This window comes from Crinia signifera, chromosome 1, assembly GCF_055691185.1.
Source record: "Crinia signifera chromosome 1, ASM5569118v1, whole genome shotgun sequence".
NCBI lineage: Eukaryota > Metazoa > Chordata > Amphibia > Anura > Myobatrachidae > Crinia > Crinia signifera.
Window position 1 is genome coordinate 6,214,188 of NC_139217.1, and position 21,718 is coordinate 6,235,905.

The window sequence follows — 21,718 nt, forward strand, 5'->3', positions numbered from 1 at the left end:
TATCCAAGGATTTTGTAATACCCCAGGGAGGGTTGATATGCCTGTTTGATCGATTGCCATTGTGAGTGTGTGGAAAAGGGGGTTACACCCCGATATATATACAAAAGATCACTCAGATAGACCAAAGTTGTTTAAACAAAACAATTTACTTGAAAATACACACTTACCATAACTGTATTACACGAGGAGACATGCTCTCTATCTCCCCTCTTGTCTTTTCATAAATTATCGCCGAGAGAGGAGACGGAGGACATCAAGGGAAAGTGACTTAAGCAGGAGAGTATTAGTTCCCTTTTATAAAAAGCGCCCATATTCTTACAATTGAGATATATTTTTTTTCTTGTCTAGGAGGAGACATTGTTTGGACCCATGATCACTTTAATGGAGTAAATACGCAATGCAAGAGTTATATGCAGGTGGTGCACAAGTTGTGTGCAGGTGTTGTGCAAATTGTGTGTAGGTGGTGCACAAGTCTGGCACCATATGGCACATTGGTGGCAATTGTCAGTCACAAGATTTTAATCTTGATTGAGATTATTTTAGCAAAGATTATATTATTTATATACAGTAATCAGAGATTCCTGCTATTACTAGGTCTCATAAGAAAATATAGTTACAAAGAATTAAACAGTGTATGACATCTGTTTCTGTCTTCCTAAGCCTGAAACAGTTACCAAAAACTAAAGGAAATAAGTTCCAAGATTTTCCTAGAAATAACATAAACATAAAACAGATGGTAAGAGGCACCCTAGCTACAGGAAAACTGCTGACCACATTCCATAGGAAGTAACTGACCAAGTAAACAGCTGAAAAGAGAATATGCATTTCCATATAAGGGTTTCGAGTTTAATGTAAAGAATATTTTAAGGGGCAGTTACAGAGGAAATGTAACGTCAATCAGATTCTTGGAAGTTTAATCCTATTATTACGAAAGAGACGGCACGCAAAAGCATGTTGAACCAATATTTAGTTTGTGATCCCTCTTAAAGGGAGGATTATATTTGAAGAAGTATGTTATTTGCTAATATCCCGTCCTCTGAAGGGGATGTATGTATCTTTTTGGTATAAATATGTCATAGTTTTAATAAAGTTCAGAGAACTTTTTGAGTGTTCTTCTGTCCGGTCAGCAAGCTGTTCCATTGGTGTCTGAATAAGGTCAAAGGTTGTTATTCTCTTTCAAATGGGGGCTCATGCGGGATTTGAACCCGGGACCTTCTCTTCTGCTAGTTACTAATCAATACCAAAGCTTTGATTTGATTGACTTGACAGTTATCAGAAGAATAGTTTATCCACAGATGACTTTCTCAAAGGCACTTGCCTGTGGATGACGAAACGCGTTAGCCCTGCACACCCTATTGGACCCTTGTGGATTACGAACATCATATCTTACTTGGACCAGCTCTCCAATTCATTCATACCAACTGGACTTTTTTAAAAAAGGACACCACCACCTGCTGAACTCTTGGAGTCCTCCATTCCGTGAGATGTGTACCATCTTTCCTCACAACGGGAGTTTTCAACATCAGGCTACCAGTCAGGTATATGGACTGGTAGCCAGTAGCATCTGATTTGCCCAAACCAAGAGAGCAATACTAGGACCAAGTGAGACTTTACATTCATCAAAAATTCCACATTCAGGTCCATCTCCATAGGGGTGACTATTGCCCATTTTTATTATGTATTAATTATTATGGTTTTTTAGTGTGCACAATATACACTTATATATATATATATATATATATATATATATATATATATATATATATATATATATATATATATATATATATATATATATGAAGGAGAAGGGGGTATTCAGGGTGCGCTACAGAGACCTTATACAATTTAGGCTGTACAATTCAAACGTTTTTTTTAAAAAACAATTTATTAAAAAGGATGCTCACAGGAGCATAGCAGTTTAAACACAAGGTTCAATTTCAGATACGGTGAGCTGAAGATATGATGATCTGTATGTACACAGGATAGATGAATATTCATAAACGACAAATGAGCCCAACGCGTTTCGTCGTTCACACGACTTCCTCAGGGGCATGGCATAATATGATAGACACACTGTAAATCATAATACAAAACATCAATCATATGAATGTTTACATGTTGTACTAAAATTCATTAAAACGTACATTGCAAATAGAGAAAAGAACGGCAGGTGTAAGGAAGAGAGGACAGAAAGGACAAAGATATAAAAATATAAATAAAACGGGACAAAGATCCTTCTGGATCACATACCAAAATTGTGGTAGAACTCTAGGCAACTCCTAGGTAACGCAATATTTATTTGGCTGTAGAGGCTTGTTGAACCTATAATTATAGGCGTAGTATCCTACAAAGGAAACCGATAGAATCCTTCATAAACCAACAATCAGAACACAAATGTGGTTGGCGGGGGGGGACAAATTGGAAAAAATGATACATACCACTAGTCGTAGTATTTGCGGATATAGAAACAAATAGTCTTGATGAGAGAACAAATGATATCTGATAACAGAAATAAAATATAGCTCCTATTAGATGAAGAACACACAAAAGGGTTGCAGAATCTAACTGCTAAGGGTAATTTACTACCCAGCTGGCGTGTAAGAGTTAACAGTATGTAACATCCAATTAAGACGTCTGCAGGTTATTTAGTGCAGAAACAAATTCATATTTGATACAAAACTTTTTCCAAAAGAATACAAAAAATTGCATATAGTGACACAAGGTGGCCCTATAATGGCCAAATGCAAAAAAATAATAATAAATAGAGTGTCACTTGCTAATATTAAGCTGTGACTTCAAGGCTTCAGTCAGAAATGAGTACAAGTACTTACTTATTCAGTCAGTCTGAGTAGTGAACTGCTAAGCTCCACCAAAGTGAATGACTGAGGGAAGGTGGGCTGAGTATATATAGTGAATGACTAAAACGTCACTTCCTGTAAGCTGTGTTAGATCAAAATGTGTGGAATACCCTTATCGGGGTGTCTGGTGTATTATAAAAACATTCTTCTGCTAGGTGTTGCCGGCGCTACCTTAAGAATGTGAAAACCGCCGTGAGAAAATTAGATCCCTATGAGAATAGTTATAATTAAATATGCTGGAACGCATGGTGGAGACGCCATGCGTTCCAGTGACGTCATATCCGCTCCTGCGGGTATACGCGCATAGTGAGAGGGAGTGTAGGTGAGGTGATGACGAGTTGTGGAACGCTGTATGCGTTCCAACACTGAGCGCCGACGGCGTGCCTCTGTGAAGATCAAGTGACATAAGTGCGGAGCGCTATATGCGTTCCTGAATGGGAACGTGAGATGAGTGCTCTGCTGACTTGTATGAAGGTATAATGAGGTGAAGGGAAATGCGGACATCCGGTATGTGGAACGCTAATGCGTGCCACAGCATGAATAACTACTAAATGAGTGTCCATGGCTGACAGTGAATAGAAAAGTTCCCTAATTAGTGGGATTATAAACTCTAATGAAAAATGTATTGAAATATGAATGGAAATGTGTGAAGATGAATACCTATAAATGACAAATGATAATAAAAAATAAAAAATAAATGAATGAAAATAAAAATAAAAATAAAATAAAAATAAAATAAAAATAAAAATAAAAATGAAAATGTAAAAATAAAAATAAAAATAAAAATAAATATAAAAATTAAAAAAATTAAAAAAATTAAAAAAATAAATAAAAATAAATATAAAAATAAAATTAAAATAAAAATAAAAAAAAAATAAAAATAAAAATAAAAATAAAAATAAAAAAAAAATATAATAAAAATAATAATAATAATAAAAATAAAAATAAATATAAATAAAAAAAACGTTTTAGTCATTCACTATATATACTCAGCCCACCTTCCCTCAGTCATTCACTTTGGTGGAGCTTAGCAGTTCACTACTCAGACTGACTGAATAAGTAAGTACTTGTACTCATTTCTGACTGAAGCCTTGAAGTCACAGCTTAATATTAGCAAGTGACACTCTATTTATTATTATTTTTTTTCATTTGGCCATTATAGGGCCACCTTGTGTCACTATATGCAATTTTTTGTATTCTTTTGGAAAAAGTTTTGTATCAAATATGAATTTGTTTCTGCACTAAATAACCTGCAGACGTCTTAATTGGATGTTACATACTGTTAACTCTTACACGCCAGCTGGGTAGTAAATTACCCTTAGCAGTTAGATTCTGCAACCCTTTTGTGTGTTCTTCATCTAATAGGAGCTATATTTTATTTCTGTTATCAGATATCATTTGTTCTCTCATCAAGACTATTTGTTTCTATATCCGCAAATACTACGACTAGTGGTATGTATCATTTTTTCCAATTTGTCCCCCCCCGCCAACCACATTTGTGTTCTGATTGTTGGTTTATGAAGGATTCTATCGGTTTCCTTTGTAGGATACTACGCCTATAATTATAGGTTCAACAAGCCTCTACAGCCAAATAAATATTGCGTTACCTAGGAGTTGCCTAGAGTTCTACCACAATTTTGGTATGTGATCCAGAAGGATCTTTGTCCCGTTTTATTTATATTTTTATATCTTTGTCCTTTCTGTCCTCTCTTCCTTACACCTGCCGTTCTTTTCTCTATTTGCAATGTACGTTTTAATGAATTTTAGTACAACATGTAAACATTCATATGATTGATGTTTTGTATTATGATTTACAGTGTGTCTATCATATTATGCCATGCCCCTGAGGAAGTCGTGTGAACGACGAAACGCGTTGGGCTCATTTGTCGTTTATGAATATTCATCTATCCTGTGTACATACAGATCATCATATCTTCAGCTCACCGTATCTGAAATTGAACCTTGTGTTTAAACTGCTATGCTCCTGTGAGCATCCTTTTTAATAAATTGTTTTTTAAAAAAAACGTTTGAATTGTACAGCCTAAATTGTATAAGGTCTCTGTAGCGCACCCTGAATACCCCCTTCTCCTTCATTTCTTTACCCGGATCCCATCTAACAGGGGATCTTTTCAGGGTTGCAGCTTCATTCATCACTTATATTGAGCGCACTGTGTGGTCCCCCCTTCTTTTCCATATATATATATATATATATATATATATATATATATATATATATATATATATATATATATATATATATATATATATATATATATATATATATAGATAGATCAGGAAGGGATTCGCTGGGGCACTTGGTAGTAGCACCAGAAGAATACAGGCGGCACTCAAGGGTTAAATGGAGTATATCCAAAAGCAAATTTTATGACATTCAATAAAGTGATACAGACGGCGTCATGTCGACGTTTCAAAGCCGACCAGGCTTTTTCATCAGGACGTGTGCGTCTCAGGGGTGCATAAAGTGCTGTGCGGTAGAAAGAGCTCTTTCTACCGCACAGCACTTTATGCACCCCTGAGACGCACACGTCCTGATGAAAAAGCCTGGTCGGCTTTGAAACGTCGACATGACGCCGTCTGTATCACTTTATTGAATGTCATAAAATTTGCTTTTGGATATACTCCATTTAACCCTTGAGTGCCGCCTGTATTCTTCTGGTGCTACTACCAAGTGCCCCAGCGAATCCCTTCCTGATCTATCCATGTGAGGAGGGCACCAAGGACTTGTACCTGCTCGACGAGAGTGCCGGACAACACCCGCAGATATATATATATATATATATATATATATATATATATATATATATATATATATATAGACTTGGGCAAGGTGGCACTCAATGGTATTTTCAACAGGTGTGGTGCAAGGTCCATACAACAGGTTACAGCAGCACTTAATCCTTGGAAGGAAAGAAAAACCAGCACTCACGTTTTTGGTGAAAGAAAAGTAGATTGTATTTCAAAAGGTCATGGTGTTAAGCTGACAGGCTGGCTTAACACCATGACCTTTTGAAATACAATCTACTTTTCTTTCACCAAAAACATGAGTGCTGGTTTTTCTTTCCTTCCAAGGATTAAGTGCTGCTATATATATATATATATATATATATATATATATATATATATATATATATATATATATATATATATATATATATATATATATATATATATATATAGACATTGTAGGAACTCTGCACACACTAAATTAACTGATAATAAATAGTGGAGATTTGGTTCATGAATTGATCAATGCATTTAAGCCTGGAGCCTCCTTCACGGGACCCCACTGTTCTGCAGGCTTAAATGCATTGATCAATTCATGAACCAAATCTCCACTATTTATTATCAGTTAATTTAGTGTGTGCAGAGTTCCTACAATGTCTGTTTAAACAATGTGGTCACAAGCCATAGGGCACCCCAAAACTAGGAAAGGTGAGTGCCGATGTTAAGTGTATATATTTTATATATATATATATATATATATATATATATATATATATATATATATATATATATATATATATATATATATATATATATATATATATATATATATATATATATATATATATGTTGTGGTTTTACTGTATTTACGTGCTAATGATATATTAAAATTGTTTATCATACGTAATACCCAATTGGTCAAAATATATATATTTTTAAATTCCAGCGCTCACCCATCCAAATTTTATTTTCCCTAGTTCCAGCATATATAGGGGGTCTAACAACCCCCAGGTGTGAGCAGCTCAGCAAACAGATACTCATCTCTCTAAGGGGGTTATTCTAATTCATTTTTTCTGACAAAATCCTTCTTAGATGGACAAAACCATGTGCACTGCAGGTGGGGCAGATGTAACTTGTGCAGAGAGAATTAGATTTGGGTGGGGTTTTATTTCAAAGTGAGATCTATATTGCAGTGTAAAATAAAGCAGTCAGTATTTTCCCTGCACAGAAACAAAATAACTCATCCAAATCTATTTCTATCTGCACATGTTACATCTGCCCCCCTGCAGTGCACATGGTTTTGTCCATCTAAGAAGGATTTTGTCAGAAAGAATGAACTAGAATAAGGCCCTAAGTTCCTTTCTATATCCTCTGCCATCCAGGTGGTAGAGTATATACTGTATATTTTTTTTCTTCATAGTTGTATTCATGGCATATTCGTATTCATATTTACAAATACAAATGCATACACCATTTTCAAAATACGTATAGGAATTATATTCAAAAGAATGATGATTCCTAATTTACTAATGGCGTCTGCATTCGTATTGAAAACAGGATGTTTAACATAAACATCCATTCGCAGGCCAGGGGAAACTCTGACATCTTTCCATAGTCGCCAACCATTGAACGTTGTGGTGAATGCACACATTTCTAAAGTGACTCTCAGGCCACTTAGATATGCATGCACATCGGGAGGAAGGGGGCGGGCATCCGACATCCAGTGATGTCAGCTGCCCACCCCCACCACCCACATCATGGGCTGATTTCCATGGAAACGCCCAGCGTTTGCATGAGAATGCCCATGAAATGCTGGACTTTCACATGGGCGTGACTACCCGCTGGCGCCCCACACTCCTGCTCATTGTGGCCGCACACACCCAGTGTATGTGCAGAAATTTGCCTCACGTAAGGGTGATTTTGGCAAAAAACCATGATGAACTAATCAAACCTCTAATAAATAGCATCTCAAATGAAGCAAAAATGACAAAATAATTCCTTAAGTAAAAAAAATGAAAGAACTACGGTTGAATGTGTATTCATTAGTTGCAGATGGAAAACCAAACAAGGTAAATGTTAGAACAATGCTCACAATTCTGTATACACAAACATATGCCTATTATGAGGAGTGGGAGATACAGGACGAGGCATTTCTACAACATGTATGGATCCTTACTGTACCAAACATTATTTTTAATAAAATATTTCTTTGCTGCGGACCACTAAACTTTAACTTATTTGGCAGTGCATTCTTGCCATTAACTGCCAAATTGTTTAAAGTTTAGTGGTCCGCAGCAAAGCCAGAGCAGGAAGTGGGTCACTACCAAACACACCTACATCCTTTTACTGTAAATACATATAACTTACTAATTGTCGTGATCCATAAGTCTGATGACTTTTATTGAATTGTTTCAGCTTGTGCAGAGCGTGAGCCAGAGCGTATACTGCCGTGACTGTATAGTAAGGCTTTGTATCCATAAACCCAGAATATGCTGGTAGAACATGACTGGTGCCCGTACAGTTCACTCCGGAAAAGTTATAAATAAATTGATACAAATTATTTTTTAGTTTGTTTGGGGAAAGACAATGAAAAAGCCAGAGCCAAATATCTTCCAATAGGGGATCGTTTGGGTGATTAGACGGAGTTACATTATTAATATAATGACTAATTCTGGGGATATGTTTAGGGGGAAATATAAACATTAAACTACAATTAACTGATGTATACATTATTTCTTCCGTATATTTGATATTAACGGACGAGTCATGCAGGATTAGTGTGATATTTTCATGAATATTTTCTGATTTATCAAAATATTCAATATAATTTATAGACAATATGCCACATATCACTATAACTCTAGCAGTAAATGTATCAATATCAGTTATTGTCCTTCTATTCATGTCCACGTCATTGGTTAATTTAATGATGAACTCAATGCAAATTCCATTCCGGGCCATCATACGACTAAGTTCCTGTAGTTCCATGTCCCCACTGCCATCACCCGGTGTAATGACCCCAACCCAGTTCCATCCAAAATGTAGGAGACATCTAATAATAGCTACATAACGGTCCCGGTCATCTGGCACAATCCGGTGAAAGGTTGGATATAACTGTCTGTCATGTAGGGCAGGGTCCGTGGTTCCACAATTGATCTGGGAAAACAGAATAAAATATAAATATTGTAGTTATTTTAAAAAATAATATTTAATACAAAAATAGATTTAACCCTGAATGTCCCAAGGCAATTTGTCAAAATGCATGTGAAAATTGCCTAGGAAACATTTTTACCTCATATACAGTAGGGCCTTATTTTAGTTCACTCTTGAGGCAAATTCCTTCTTACCTGGACAAAACCATGTGCACTGCAGGGGGGCAGATAGAATTAGATTTGGGTGAGTTATTTTGTTTCGGTGCAGGGATACTAACTGACTGCTTTTTTTTTACACTGCAATATAGATTGCATCACATTGAAGAAAAACCCCACCCAAATCTAATTGTATCTGCACATGTTATATCTGAATAAACATAGGTTGAACTAGAAGGACGCAAGTCTTTATTCAGCCTCACCTACTATGTAACTATGGCCCTTATTCTGGTCGGTGCGGATATATCCGCGTGCGTTCGGCCCGCCGATGTTTTGTGTCTGCGCATGTGCAGAGGCGTCTCTGCGCATGTGCGAGCGGGGCGTACGGCTAAATCCCACATGATATGTGAACACTCCGAACAGGGGGTGGAGAGGGGCGTGAAAGGCTATTTGGGCTCATTACCATATGCATACGCCCCGCGTTTCATGGGCTTTCCCATGCAAACGCTGGGCGTACGCATGGTAATGCGGCCGTGACACACGTGTAGGGGGCGGACATATGACATCGCCGGATGTCAGCTGCTTGCCCAGATCCCTGCTTTTGCACGGAAAAATATCCGTGTGGTCTGAGGTTGCGGGAGCTGGTGGACCATTCAGTCCTGCATTCGATGGTCTGCGACCATCGAATGATGGGGGAGGTTCCCTGAGATGGAGGAGGCGTATTCCATGAAAAATACACGTGCGATCCGTTCGGCCAGCTTCTTACCGCGTACGGACGGAGTTGGCGATCCGTACGGAAGGCGGGTTTCGCACGCACGGTCCTGGCCGCATAATCGGATCCGGCCGCACCGATCAGAATAAGGGCCTATGTAACACACACACCAGAATAATAAAGCTTTACTTCACACAGAGCCCTTTCATACTGATAATTACCTATGTGTCCAAATGAGTTGGAGAAGGAGTGATAATTTCAAGGACATCTTAGTCCATAGTCACATGGATAAACCCACCATCAAAAGCACACTGAAGGAAGGCTCCTATAAATGTGGCAATGCAAAGCGTGCCCTCTGAGGATTCCTACCACATCGTACTCTTATAAATTCAACAAGGAAAGGAAAATCAAGAATCATATCACAAGTACAACATCTGGAGTGATATATAGTCTCAAATGTCCTTGCAACAAGAACTACATAGGAAAAACCATAAGGCCTTTGAAACAGAGGCTGTTGGAACACCTGTCGAGCATCAGAAATGCGGACAGGGATAAATCCAATATGAGAACTCTTACACCAGTTGCATGGCACTTTCTCAGATACCTTCAAGGCAATCCCATGGGATTACAAGCCTTTGGTATGATGGGAAGTCAACCTGGGTATCAAAAAAGGAGATAGAGACAGGGCACTGCTGAGGAAAGAGACCAGGCTCGTCTTCCTAATGTATACCATGGTCCCTAAGGGACTAAATGAAGAAACAGTTATGCACCCTTCCTTTGAGTATAAGCCAACTATTATTCATGGAAAGGTATGAGCTGTGTAGACGCTGGGAATCGATACAATATGTATAATCCAGAATTGCACATGTATAATCTATATACCACTTACGATATATACCACTGGAAACCAAACTCACCAATATGATGTAACACCAAGGGACACAAAGAGAGGTTTACCTTTCCCACCTCTAAGGGAACAGAAAACTTTAAGTCCAAGACAATCCACTTAACCATCAGTAACACACAATTTATGCAACACCGCAATTTTTTGATAATCTATGCCGACATAAGATACAGCCATACATTATCATCATACATTATTCTCAATGTACCGTCTATATCCCATGTACACGACCTATGCTTGGAAAACATTCACCACACATCATAGTGAAGACACACTCATACACAGATCAAAGGCTTACTGCACCAGCCCAAAATCTCTCTCTTTGCTCGCTCACTCTTGTTATAGTTCTCACTGAATGCTGCGGTTGCTGTTTAATTAGTTTCACATTATTTCTTTTAATTCTCACTCTATGTTCTTTCGTATGGATAAGACGCACGTCACTGACCTATAATGGATACTTTTATGACAACACATGCGGTACAATGCACAAACACATTTGATAGCACGTAAGGAAAATACCCTCCCACTTATGATATTTACCACCGATCTCTTCCCCCACACGGCCAGTAACACAACAGCCTAACAATCCCACTAATATTCAATCGCACTCCCTTATCATCCTCATATACCGATGCAATATACCCCGGTTGAGAGACACACATGTCACGAGCACTCTAATTCTAGTCCATCACATATACATGTGTCATCCTCCCCGGTCACCTTCATGTCCTACAAGAAACAAAAAAGAAAAGGATTGTCTTTGTTGCTGGCGCACTGAAGAAGATAAATTGTTTGTATTAAGATTTAACTTTTAATAATATCAATAAAAGAAAGCCGTTAAGGTGAAATAAGGATTACATACATGACTGACAAAAAACATTGAACAATAATAAAAGATGCACGTGCAGTGTGTGTGTCAATTTACTGGTGTGTTATGTAGTATAAATACTTCTTACACAGAAGTATTTATACTACATAACACACCAGTAAATTGACACACACACTGCACGTGTATCTTTTATTATTGTTCAATGTTTTTTGTCAGTCATGTATGTAATCCTTATTTCACCTTAACGGCTTTCTTTTATTGATATTATTAAAAGTTAAATCTTAATACAAACAATTTATCTTCTTCAGTGCGCCAGCAACAAAGACAATCCTTTTCCTTTTTGTTTCTTGTATGACCACTATTGTCTTTGGCAGCACCCCCAGTTATGTACTAATTGCAATTATAAACACGGCAATTTAATATTGGGGACACCCGACTCATTTTTAAAATTTATCTTGTGCAGAACTACATTCCCAACCCCTTTTCCCTTATTTACGTATTCACCTTCATGTCCTCAAAGGCACTTTAAATGCCCTTATTCCCATATATTCTCATATAGAAATTCTCCATGTCATAATCACAAAAGATAAAGGACCCATGCATCCTCTGGTTTAAAACGCAGGATGATATCCTTATGATATCGGTGATATCTCTATGGATACAACAGGATTATTTGATGTGCATAGTACACAGAACCAGAGTAGATTACCAGGTATGCCTCCCCATGAATTCCTGGAGGTACGAGTCCAGGTGATGGTGCGCGGCCCCCCTTTGGCGCTTATTGCGCCACTTACAGCTGCCCCACAGGTGCTCAATGTTTTGGGTGTGCACCCCAGTGTCCGGGTCCACAAAATTATACCTGTGGTTGACCTTCCAATGCAAGTAACCAGGCTGCTGGAGCTGCTGGGTGTTGTACGCCCTCCAACAGTCTGTGTACACGGTGGTGCCCGGTTCAACATGGGCCTCAATGGCAGCCATCAGGGTGGCCGCATCCCGCCACTCCACCGCAGTCATGAAGCACTGCCCAGTCTCCCTCGAGATGCCCCCGAACACCCACTGCTGGGGCAGGAGCCATCCCACATTTCTCTTCCTCTTCACATAGAGGCTCTCGTCCACCTCCACGATGTGACCCAGGCCTCCGATCAGCTGCTGAGGCTGCGCCAGCGCCACATGTGCTCTTTGACGTTCAGCCTCATGGGGTGGCCATTGGGGCAGGTCTGGTCTGCGGCAGAAACTGGTGGGCCTGCAGGAAAGCCACCGCCTCCTCCTCCGTCTAGGGCAGACTATACAGAGTCAGACGCTCCATCGCCATAGTCAGGTTCGCCACTGCCATCATACACTTCCGTCTCTCACACAGTGCTACTACTGACTGACTACGCTAACTGCGTAGCACTCTGACTGACTACATTACGCTGTCCGCGCGGGGCTAAGCAACAGACTGTGCGCGCAAAGTGCCAGGATTGTGAATTCAGACGCTAAAAGCGTCTAAAAGCGCCTAAAAAGTTAGCGTCTACATTGGGGACACCCCCTTTGATAGCGGTGTGCCGGGGTGTGTAGTTTAGAAGCCCCGTTTGTGTCCTGTTTACACAATACATTTCATTACATTACAGCTAGAGTGGCACGCGCAGCTCTACGTTACATTACATTATAGCTAGAGTGGCACGCGAACCTCTAGCAGGCTGCCAAGTTTCAGAGATAGAGTGTGCGCGCGGCGGCACCGTGAAACTACACAAGTACCTAGATGCCTTTTGTAACTGATCAAATAATACTAAATTGAGAGGCAGAGGGTATGCATTTTTAACTGTGATGATGTTAAATTGCATGTAGTCAATACAGGGACGTAAAGAGCCGTCTTATTTTGCCACAAAAAAGAATCAAGCGCCAACTGGGGACTTGGAAGGCCTAATAAAACCCTTCCTTAGCTTTTCATCTATATATTTCTCCATGGCCTTGGTCTCAGGTAAAGACAAAGAGTATAATGACCCTTGGGTAGCTTAGAATAAGGAAGAAGAGAAATAGCCATTATGGATGGTGGGGTGATAAAATGTCAGCCTCTCTTTTAGAAAAATAACATCAGAAAAAAATAGAATATTAAGGAGGAAGAAGAGAAGTGTCAGACATTCAGAAGCACACGCTTTACCCTAACATAACAAATCCCCTGTTTGCCAGTCAAAACTAGGTTTATGCTTTATTAACCAGGGAAAACCGAATACTTCCAGAGCTAATGGACTATGAACAAAGAAAAAAAGAATTTTTTTTCTGAATGGGTAGTATCCACACTCATATCTATGGGTATGGTATGGTAAGTAATGCATACTCTGGGTAAGAGATTGCCATCCAACCCATACACAGAAACTTTAGAAGCAAGATGAGTGAGAGGAATTCCATGATCCTGAATGAGCTCAAGATCAATAAAATTCCCTGCAGCCCCACTATCAATAAATGCTTGACACTCCCACTTGTCCACCCCAATACCTACATTTATTGGAAGCAATAAGGAGTTGCTGGGAGACAATACTGATAGGCCTGAGATGATGTCTCTCTGCATCCCTAGGCCTTGGCATTTCCAGGCCGCTATGGGCAAGCATTTACCACATGGCCCCTGCAACTGCAGGAGAGGCAGAAACTCTGCGATTGTCGACGGCCTTCTCCTCAGAGGATACATGAGTGACCCTGATCTGCGTGGGTTCCTCCTAGTCCACACCAAGGTCCCCAGACACACTAGGGCAGGTAGGAAATCCCGCTCAGAGCGTCTTTTGCAAACACGCCTGTCAATGCAAATGGCTAATTGCATTAGCTCCTCTAAAGAATTTGGTGCAGGATACTGTACCAAAAAATCTTTAACTTGGTCAGCCAAACCCATCCAGAACTGACTCAGCAAATCTGGGTCATTCCAGGCAAAAAAAAAAATTGGAATATCACCGGAACTCTGATCAATAAAACACTGCCACATGATGGCCCTGCTTGAGAGCCCTGAGATGGTCCTCAGCTGAAAACGCCTTGTCTGTGTCATCATACAGAATGCCCATTGCCTGAAAGAAGGAATCCACAGAACAAAGAGCTGGATTGTCTGCCTTCAGACCAAACGCCCATGTCTGTGGGTCCTCCTGCAGGAGAGAGACCCACTCTCTGGGTTTCAGAGCAAGAGGAAAGAGATCGTAATTGAAAATACAATTTGCAACTTTCCTTGAAGTTAAAAAACTGACCCCTGTCCCCTGAGAACCAGTCAGATAAATTCACCTTTGGCTCTTTAACCATAGTAGACACAGCAGGAGTAACTTTCCTAACCTCTTCCTGTAACTCCACCCTCATGGTGAGATCCTAAAGCTGCTGGGTCAGGAGGTGAAGCTGGTCATATAATACCTGAGCTGGATTCACTGGATTGTGATCCATAAAGAAAGCTCAGCAAGGGAAAAAAGAAAAACTTTTCTTTTCCCCAAAATATTTTTTTGGGCTTGTTATAATATTAGGAATGATGTGCGCAGGCACCTTGTTGCCGACACCCTGCTAGTCTGTTTGTCTACTGCAAACTAAGGCTTCACCTATAACAGCCATGTTTGTGGGGGTTAATTAATTCCACCCCCATCCCGGTGCCGCCAGGTCTTTATGGGTGACAAGGCTGCTGCAGGAGGCAAAGTGCTGCAAAGTGCTGGAGACTAAAAGGCCTGAAAGCACACACATTCTAAATGAGCTGAGAAATGCAACAATGCACAAATATGTTACCAGGGATACTATACCACAATACAAATATATGTAACACTACACAAGATGGTAACGTTGTAAAGAAATACCATTTACAGTGGGATTCAACAATGCAAAATATGACACCAGAATAATAACCAAAGACCAAGGCAAATTTCTTCTGACTTATCTGAAGGGAGGAATGGTAGACCAGAACAGGAGATATGCACTGCAACTGACTGGGAGCTAGGATGCTGTAGTTGGAACCAGGAACAGGACCAGGAACATGCAGACTGAGGGAACGAAACAATGATGGGGCTCAGGATGCCTACAGGCATAGGTGAAGTACACTTGCTGCTGCTGGACGCTGGGCAGAAGTTCGGGGCATTGCCTAGCAATGTCCCAACACTTGGCCACCATCAAACATGGAGAGGAAGTTTGGGGCATTGCCTGGCAATGTCCCCAATGCCTCCATGTTGCCTGCCCAGAAGTCGCCTTCTGACACCAGAGCTTTTGCTCTTGCAGGTGGTGGAGGGACAGGTGCCGGCGGCTCCTAACAGATAAAGTGCAGTCTTGTATTGTGGGGGAAAGGCAATATATCATTCCGAAGCCTATTGCATGGGAAATTACCCCTGAAGCATGAGATTGTGGACACAGTGTCTAATACATTTTTCATTCCTAATGGACCCTGAAATTTCTGGGATCTAACAGGGCTAGATACTGTATGTATTGTGAGACATACCTGACTATTCTGCTACATACAGAGTTGCCGATAGCCTGTAACTGTTCACAAAGGAAAATACAATAGGGTGCAACTTCCAAACAAATCTAAACTCTCCTGAAACCATAGATCATAAACTTACTGAATGTAATACAGAATGTAATATGCTGTCCCTGCAACCTTCTGACATTGTGTAGCGGTTTATTTAGAGACTTACGAGCCTCCTTTCTGCTTCTTTATCTTCTAGACATAGCAAACAACCTGCAAATTTAGCTTTGTGTGGCTGTAAATGGGTGTTGATTTGCCTGAATGTGGGCTTTTAGGCACTGGGCAGGATGACAAAGTTTTGCAATGACCAGGAGTGAATGTGCTGGTAGGCTTTGGATGACCTCTGGTGGTGACAGGAATTTTTGGTTTACTGTGAACACTGTCATCTGTGATTTCTGTGAGCCTATCTTCACTGGGGGCCTGCCTGTTACTATGATAACTATGTATAGCTGATAATAAGTACAACCAGCTCCCCCAGTTACTTACAGTGACCCATACATGCAATGTGTGTCTCTGTACATATCTATTGTGGGCACTTACCTGTGGGTACTGGTACAGAGCCAGTAACTGGGCCATCGCATGACTTGTATGGAACCCAGAATCACCTATAAATCCGGCCACTTCCCCGTGTCCCATACAGGAGTAATTAGGAGCCTCTCTCGCTTCTCCTGATAATATCTGCAGGACATAGTGTAAGGTTTTCTTGGCATCTGCACAAGTATCATACACATGATAACCCAGAGTCACATTGGGAAGAAGGTCGGGGTCCTTGTTAATCTCCTCAACAGCAAAGATAAATGCCAGGATGCTTCTGTACTCCTCAATGTTCATGCTGCAAGATTTTGGATTTCAATCAAACATCATAAAGTTTAATTATATTATTGCACAGATGGAGCCCCTCTTATCCAGCTCCAGGGCTCGCCAGAATGTCCCTGCTGGTGAGGGCTGGTAGAGAGGCGCTCCGTCTGACTGGTATGCACGAACATCTCATACCTCTCAGCCTTCATGGCAGAACATAGGGGACACGTGTAATATCAGAATGTTGTGCAGATTCTAATTTATTATAATAAAGTGCAGGTTGTGTGTAATATCCTCTCTTTCCACTTAATATTACATTACATGTACCAGTCTATTATTTATTGACACCAGACCAGTTTTTCCCCAGGCCCTACAGTAATCACATGCAGTATTATCCGGACTCCAGACTTTTCTGACTTTCCCATAGAGCAGGATTTCCCAATTTTGGTTAATATGTATGTAATAGGGTTGATGTGTGTGTGTGTGTGTGTGTGTGTGTGGGGGGGGGGGGTTCTCTATTTAACCCACTTCTCCTTATTTCACAAAACAAAAAGTATCTACCATGAATATATAAACTTTATATATTATTCAGTAAGATGTAACTTAACTGGGACAAAACAACATAAAGTTAAATAAAACAAATAACAAAAAGAAACTTACTATGCACACACAGACAGTATATATCGGCTACTGATTTTGGTGTCCTCCATAGTTCTGGAATGAGCAGATATTAGTCCTCCGATAATGACGTCTCCATCTTGGTAATACTTATACTCAAACACAGACGTATGTGCAGCCAGGTGACACTGGAGTCCGGCATTACACCCCCATAACATGTCACCCACAGGATAAGGAGGAACAGATAAGAGGCAGAGTGTACAGGAGACCAGTCCATGGTATATGCAGGATCTTCTCATACTGTGGTGTCACTGGCAGAGCTGCAAGTCCTCAGTACAGGGAAGGTATACAGAAACCAGCAGCTTATATACTGTATCTGGGACTGATATAGGCTCAGTATCACAGTAAATAACAATTGACATAATTATAATTCTCAAGAACACAATCTACATTTGGTTTTGGTAACCGTGCAATCAGCCCACAATATTTTCTCAGATGAATTTTGGACATTTCACATTTTAAAGGCTACAAGTAAAATATAAAAATATTAGGTATGACCAAACACAGGGCCTGATTCAGGTCTGATCGGCCCCCAGCGCATTTGCTCCAGGGACCAATGTTTTTACACTGATCATGCGTATATGTTAATATACATATGTGCAGGGCCACTGTGTTGATGCCTCCGGTTAGGGGGATGGACCATTGGAAAGCCTAGGGTTCCCATGGGTATGCGGGTGGACCAATGCCTTCTAGCTGCAGGCAACTGGCATCACACAGTGAATTTATGCCGCTTAGCAAGTCGACTTGGATAACAAAATCATTAAATGCAGGATATTTTCATTTATGAACATTTTAGTGGAACACCAGGATATTCAATTGCTCTTCACAGTTATTGCCACAACAATAATAAAACAAGAGTCTATAATAACACACAAAGAAGTTAGAGGCCCTGCTGGTGATCTTATAATGTAGGAAAACCGCAATTTTTTGATACACGATAACGGGTGTTACATAATACAAATGTGGTCCTGTAACCTCAATGTCAGCCTGGGATAAGTGGGATGACATGTATAGGTGAGGTAAGTAGTAGTATTGTAGTATATCGAGGTTGCATGGGTAGTTGTAGGAATGATAAGCTGTCTGAGGAATTGAGTTTTCTGGATGATTTGGAAGCTAGAAGAAAGTCTTGTAGTACATGGCTGGGCATTCTACAATGTGCCGTTTTTATCTCTATACTGTACATCCTCTTTAGGTGATCTCATTAGTCTGACTTTCAATATAATTTCTATGCTGATAATTCTCAAACCTACATTTCTCCCCTTGACCACTGCCCCTCTCTCCTCACTCAGATCCCCAACTCTCTTCTTGCTATCTCTACTTGGATATCTACTTGAATAGCCCCCATCTTAAAGTTAACATGTCTAAGACTAAGCTTCTCAATTTCCCACCCTTGTGCATAACCTCACTTTCAACACTTTCTTTATCTATTGATAGCACAAGTATTTTCTTAGGCCCCATAGTATTCTGCATGAGAGTTATCCTTGATTCAGACCTCTTAATTAATCCAAACATTCATGGACTCTCACAGTCCTGTCATTTCCACCTCAAAAATATTTCCAGGATCAGACCCATTCTAAACCTGCATGCTACTAAGAACCTTGCTGACTCACTTAATGCCTCTCTCCACTCCAATCTATCCTCAATGCTGCTGCTCAACTCTCTATCTTACTCTCTAAGGGGGTTACACAGAAACATAGAATTTGACAGACCTCAAACCATATTTGATCCTTATTTTTTTGTAAGGATATCTATATGCCTATCCCAAGCAAATTTAAATTGTTCTACTGTATTTGCCTCTACCACCTCTGATGGGAGTCTATTCCACTTATTGAATACTCTTTCTGTGAAGTAATTCTTCCTCAAATTTACCCTCAATCTTCCTCCCTCTAGATTCAGTGCATGTCCTCGTGTTCTGTTGCTCATCTTCCTATGAAGAATGTCTCCCACCTGTACCTTGTTAAAACCCTTGATATATTTGAAAGTTTCTATCATGTCCCCCCTTTCCCTTCTCTGCTCTAAAGTTTACATATTAAGATATTTTACCTTTTCCTGGTACATTTTGTGATGTAGGCCATGCACTATTTTAGTTGCCATTCTTTGTACAGTCTCTAATGTATTTATTTCCTTCTGAAGATACAGTATGGCCTCCAGAACTGAACGCAGTACTCTAGATGAGGTCGTACCAATGACCTATACAGTGGCATTATTACTTCTTTCTTTCTACTGCTGATACCTCTCCCTATGCAACCAAGCATCTGACTTGCCTTCCTCATTGCTTTGTTACATTGCCTACCTGCTTTTAAGTCCCCTGAAATAGTGACACCTAGATCCCTCTCTTCCTCAGTAGTTTCCATTATAGTGCCATTTATACTATATTTAGTCTTTGGATTTCTGAGACCCAAGTGCATGATTTTGCATTTTTTGGCATTAAACTCTAGTTGCCATGCTCTTGACCATTTCTCTAATCTACCTAGATCCTCAATCATTTGTTTTACCCCTCCTGGTGTGTCTACCCTGTTGCATACATTTGTGTCATCTGCAAAAAGGCACATTGTACCCTTAATTCTGTTTGTAATATCACCAATAAAGATATTAAAAAGCACTGGTCCAAGTACAGATCCCTAGGGTACCCCATTTGTAACCTTTACCTCCTTGGACTGTACTCCGTTTACTACAACTCTCTGTTTTCTGTCCTGCAACCAAGATCTTGGTTGATTCAGTTGGATGTGAATTTGCATCCTTGCAAGTCACCCTAACCCCGCCTTGCGAATGGTGGTACGCCGACCCACTATTCACAAGGAGCATACATTAGCACTGGCTGCGAATGGATGTTTTACAGAAACATCCATTTGCAGTCTGTGGGGTAACATCCACATTATTCGGTGGTCGGTGACCATCAAATGATGTGTTACGTGTACGCATATGAAGTGAACGGGCAGCTGACATGCAGAGTTGTCAGCTGCATACCCCCGGCACCATTGTCATCTGCCCATTACCATGAGAGCGCCCAGCTTTCTCATGGGAATGGCCATGAAATGCTGGGAGTTCCCAAAGGCTTATGGACCAGCCTGGCCGCAAAGATGGGTGCCTGCACCCAGCGAACAGTTTATTGGCCTGGATACATGCAACCAGCCCATGCACAGATGGAGCAGGACTTATCTATCCAGGGGATGGCGATGGCGATGCCAGCCGCCATCCCCTGCCCCGTGCCATCTGTATGCCGGAAGGGGACGCACGCACGAGGTGCGCGCGCGTTCCCTTCCAACGGTGCTGCCGGCGGTCATCCGGTGTCTACACCGGGTCCCCGCACCCCCTGCATCCCCCTGAAGCCCCCCGCAGCCCCCTGAAGCGGGAGGCGGACAGGATTGTGTCCACCTTGCCGCCCCGCTGCCCGGATACTGAGACGCGCGTGCGTGGGGGACGCACGCGCCTCTCAGTCTGATGGAGCGCCGTGTTGCTGGCGCATCGCCAGCAACATGCTGCTGGCGGTTCGCCAGCAACAATAAGACCCGCTACATCTGTATATGCATGAGCAAACACGAAACAAGGGACATGAATAATGTAGGGTACACACTTGTCCGACCCGCTCACAGTGACGCGGGGGGGCACGACTCGCTCACGATGTACACCGTTAGCGGGTCCGATCCGCACCCGGCTGTATGGTCGTCATTGAGATCCTACCTGCAGCAGGTAGGATCTCAATTACGACCGACCGACCCGCGGGACCGCGCATCGGATCGGTATCGGTCCACACCAGGTCAGAAAAGGGCCCAATCAGCACACAATCTACATCCAATTGATCGGAATTGGATCTAGATTGTGGGGATCGGGCCCTAGTCTTCCTGGTGTGTACCCAGCATTAGGTTCTAAATGTAGTATGTCCACCCCCCCCCCATCTCTAAATAGCCCTCAATAGCTTCCCTTACTCTTCTGAATCCAATTCAAGCTTCTCACACTCTCTTAACGATTTCAAACCCATTCCTCTCCCATTTACATATCTGGCTTTATCTCCCTTTATGGCAACATTTATAGACAATGTATTTGGTGCTTTAACCCCCAGTAACTGTGCCAATGTATTAATGAATGGAAAGCTTGTAGTTAATATAATCTAATTGTAGCTTTTACATTTCCTCTGAGATAAGACAAGACACACATTGTATGTATCTGTTATCTGTATTGCATTTTTCAATCTTACATTAACATGCTTGATGTACAGAATACTATATAATAGATTAGTTGTATGGTATATCTAAGATAAAATTACATTTGTATAATTAGCATTGCCCTATGCTGTAACCATGATACCATTTAGAGCAGTTCTGAATTAATCTATGCTGATTTCCATAAATTAATATTGTAATGCAACTTAGTTTAATTAAACAATATTCAGATAATATACATCTATTGCAGTGCGCTACAGGACACCATGAAATGTT

At 40.7% G+C, this 21,718-nt stretch overlaps 2 long non-coding RNA genes across 2 annotated transcripts; one reads left to right on the forward strand and one right to left on the reverse strand.

Annotated features, from left to right (window-relative positions):
• Positions 1-1,822: 1,822 nt before the first annotated feature.
• Positions 1,823-2,494, reverse strand: LOC146025414 (uncharacterized). Its single transcript, XR_014454117.1, has 3 exons — positions 2,439-2,494; positions 2,251-2,344; positions 1,823-2,073 (listed from the first exon to the last, which is right to left on the reverse strand). It is a non-coding gene; the product is annotated as an uncharacterized LOC146025414 (long non-coding RNA).
• A 1,760-nt stretch (positions 2,495-4,254) lies between these two features.
• LOC146025403 (uncharacterized) lies at positions 4,255-5,031 on the forward strand. The gene is made up of 3 exons (XR_014454106.1): positions 4,255-4,310; positions 4,405-4,498; positions 4,676-5,031. It is a non-coding gene; the product is annotated as an uncharacterized LOC146025403 (long non-coding RNA).
• The last annotated feature ends 16,687 nt before the right edge of the window (positions 5,032-21,718 follow it).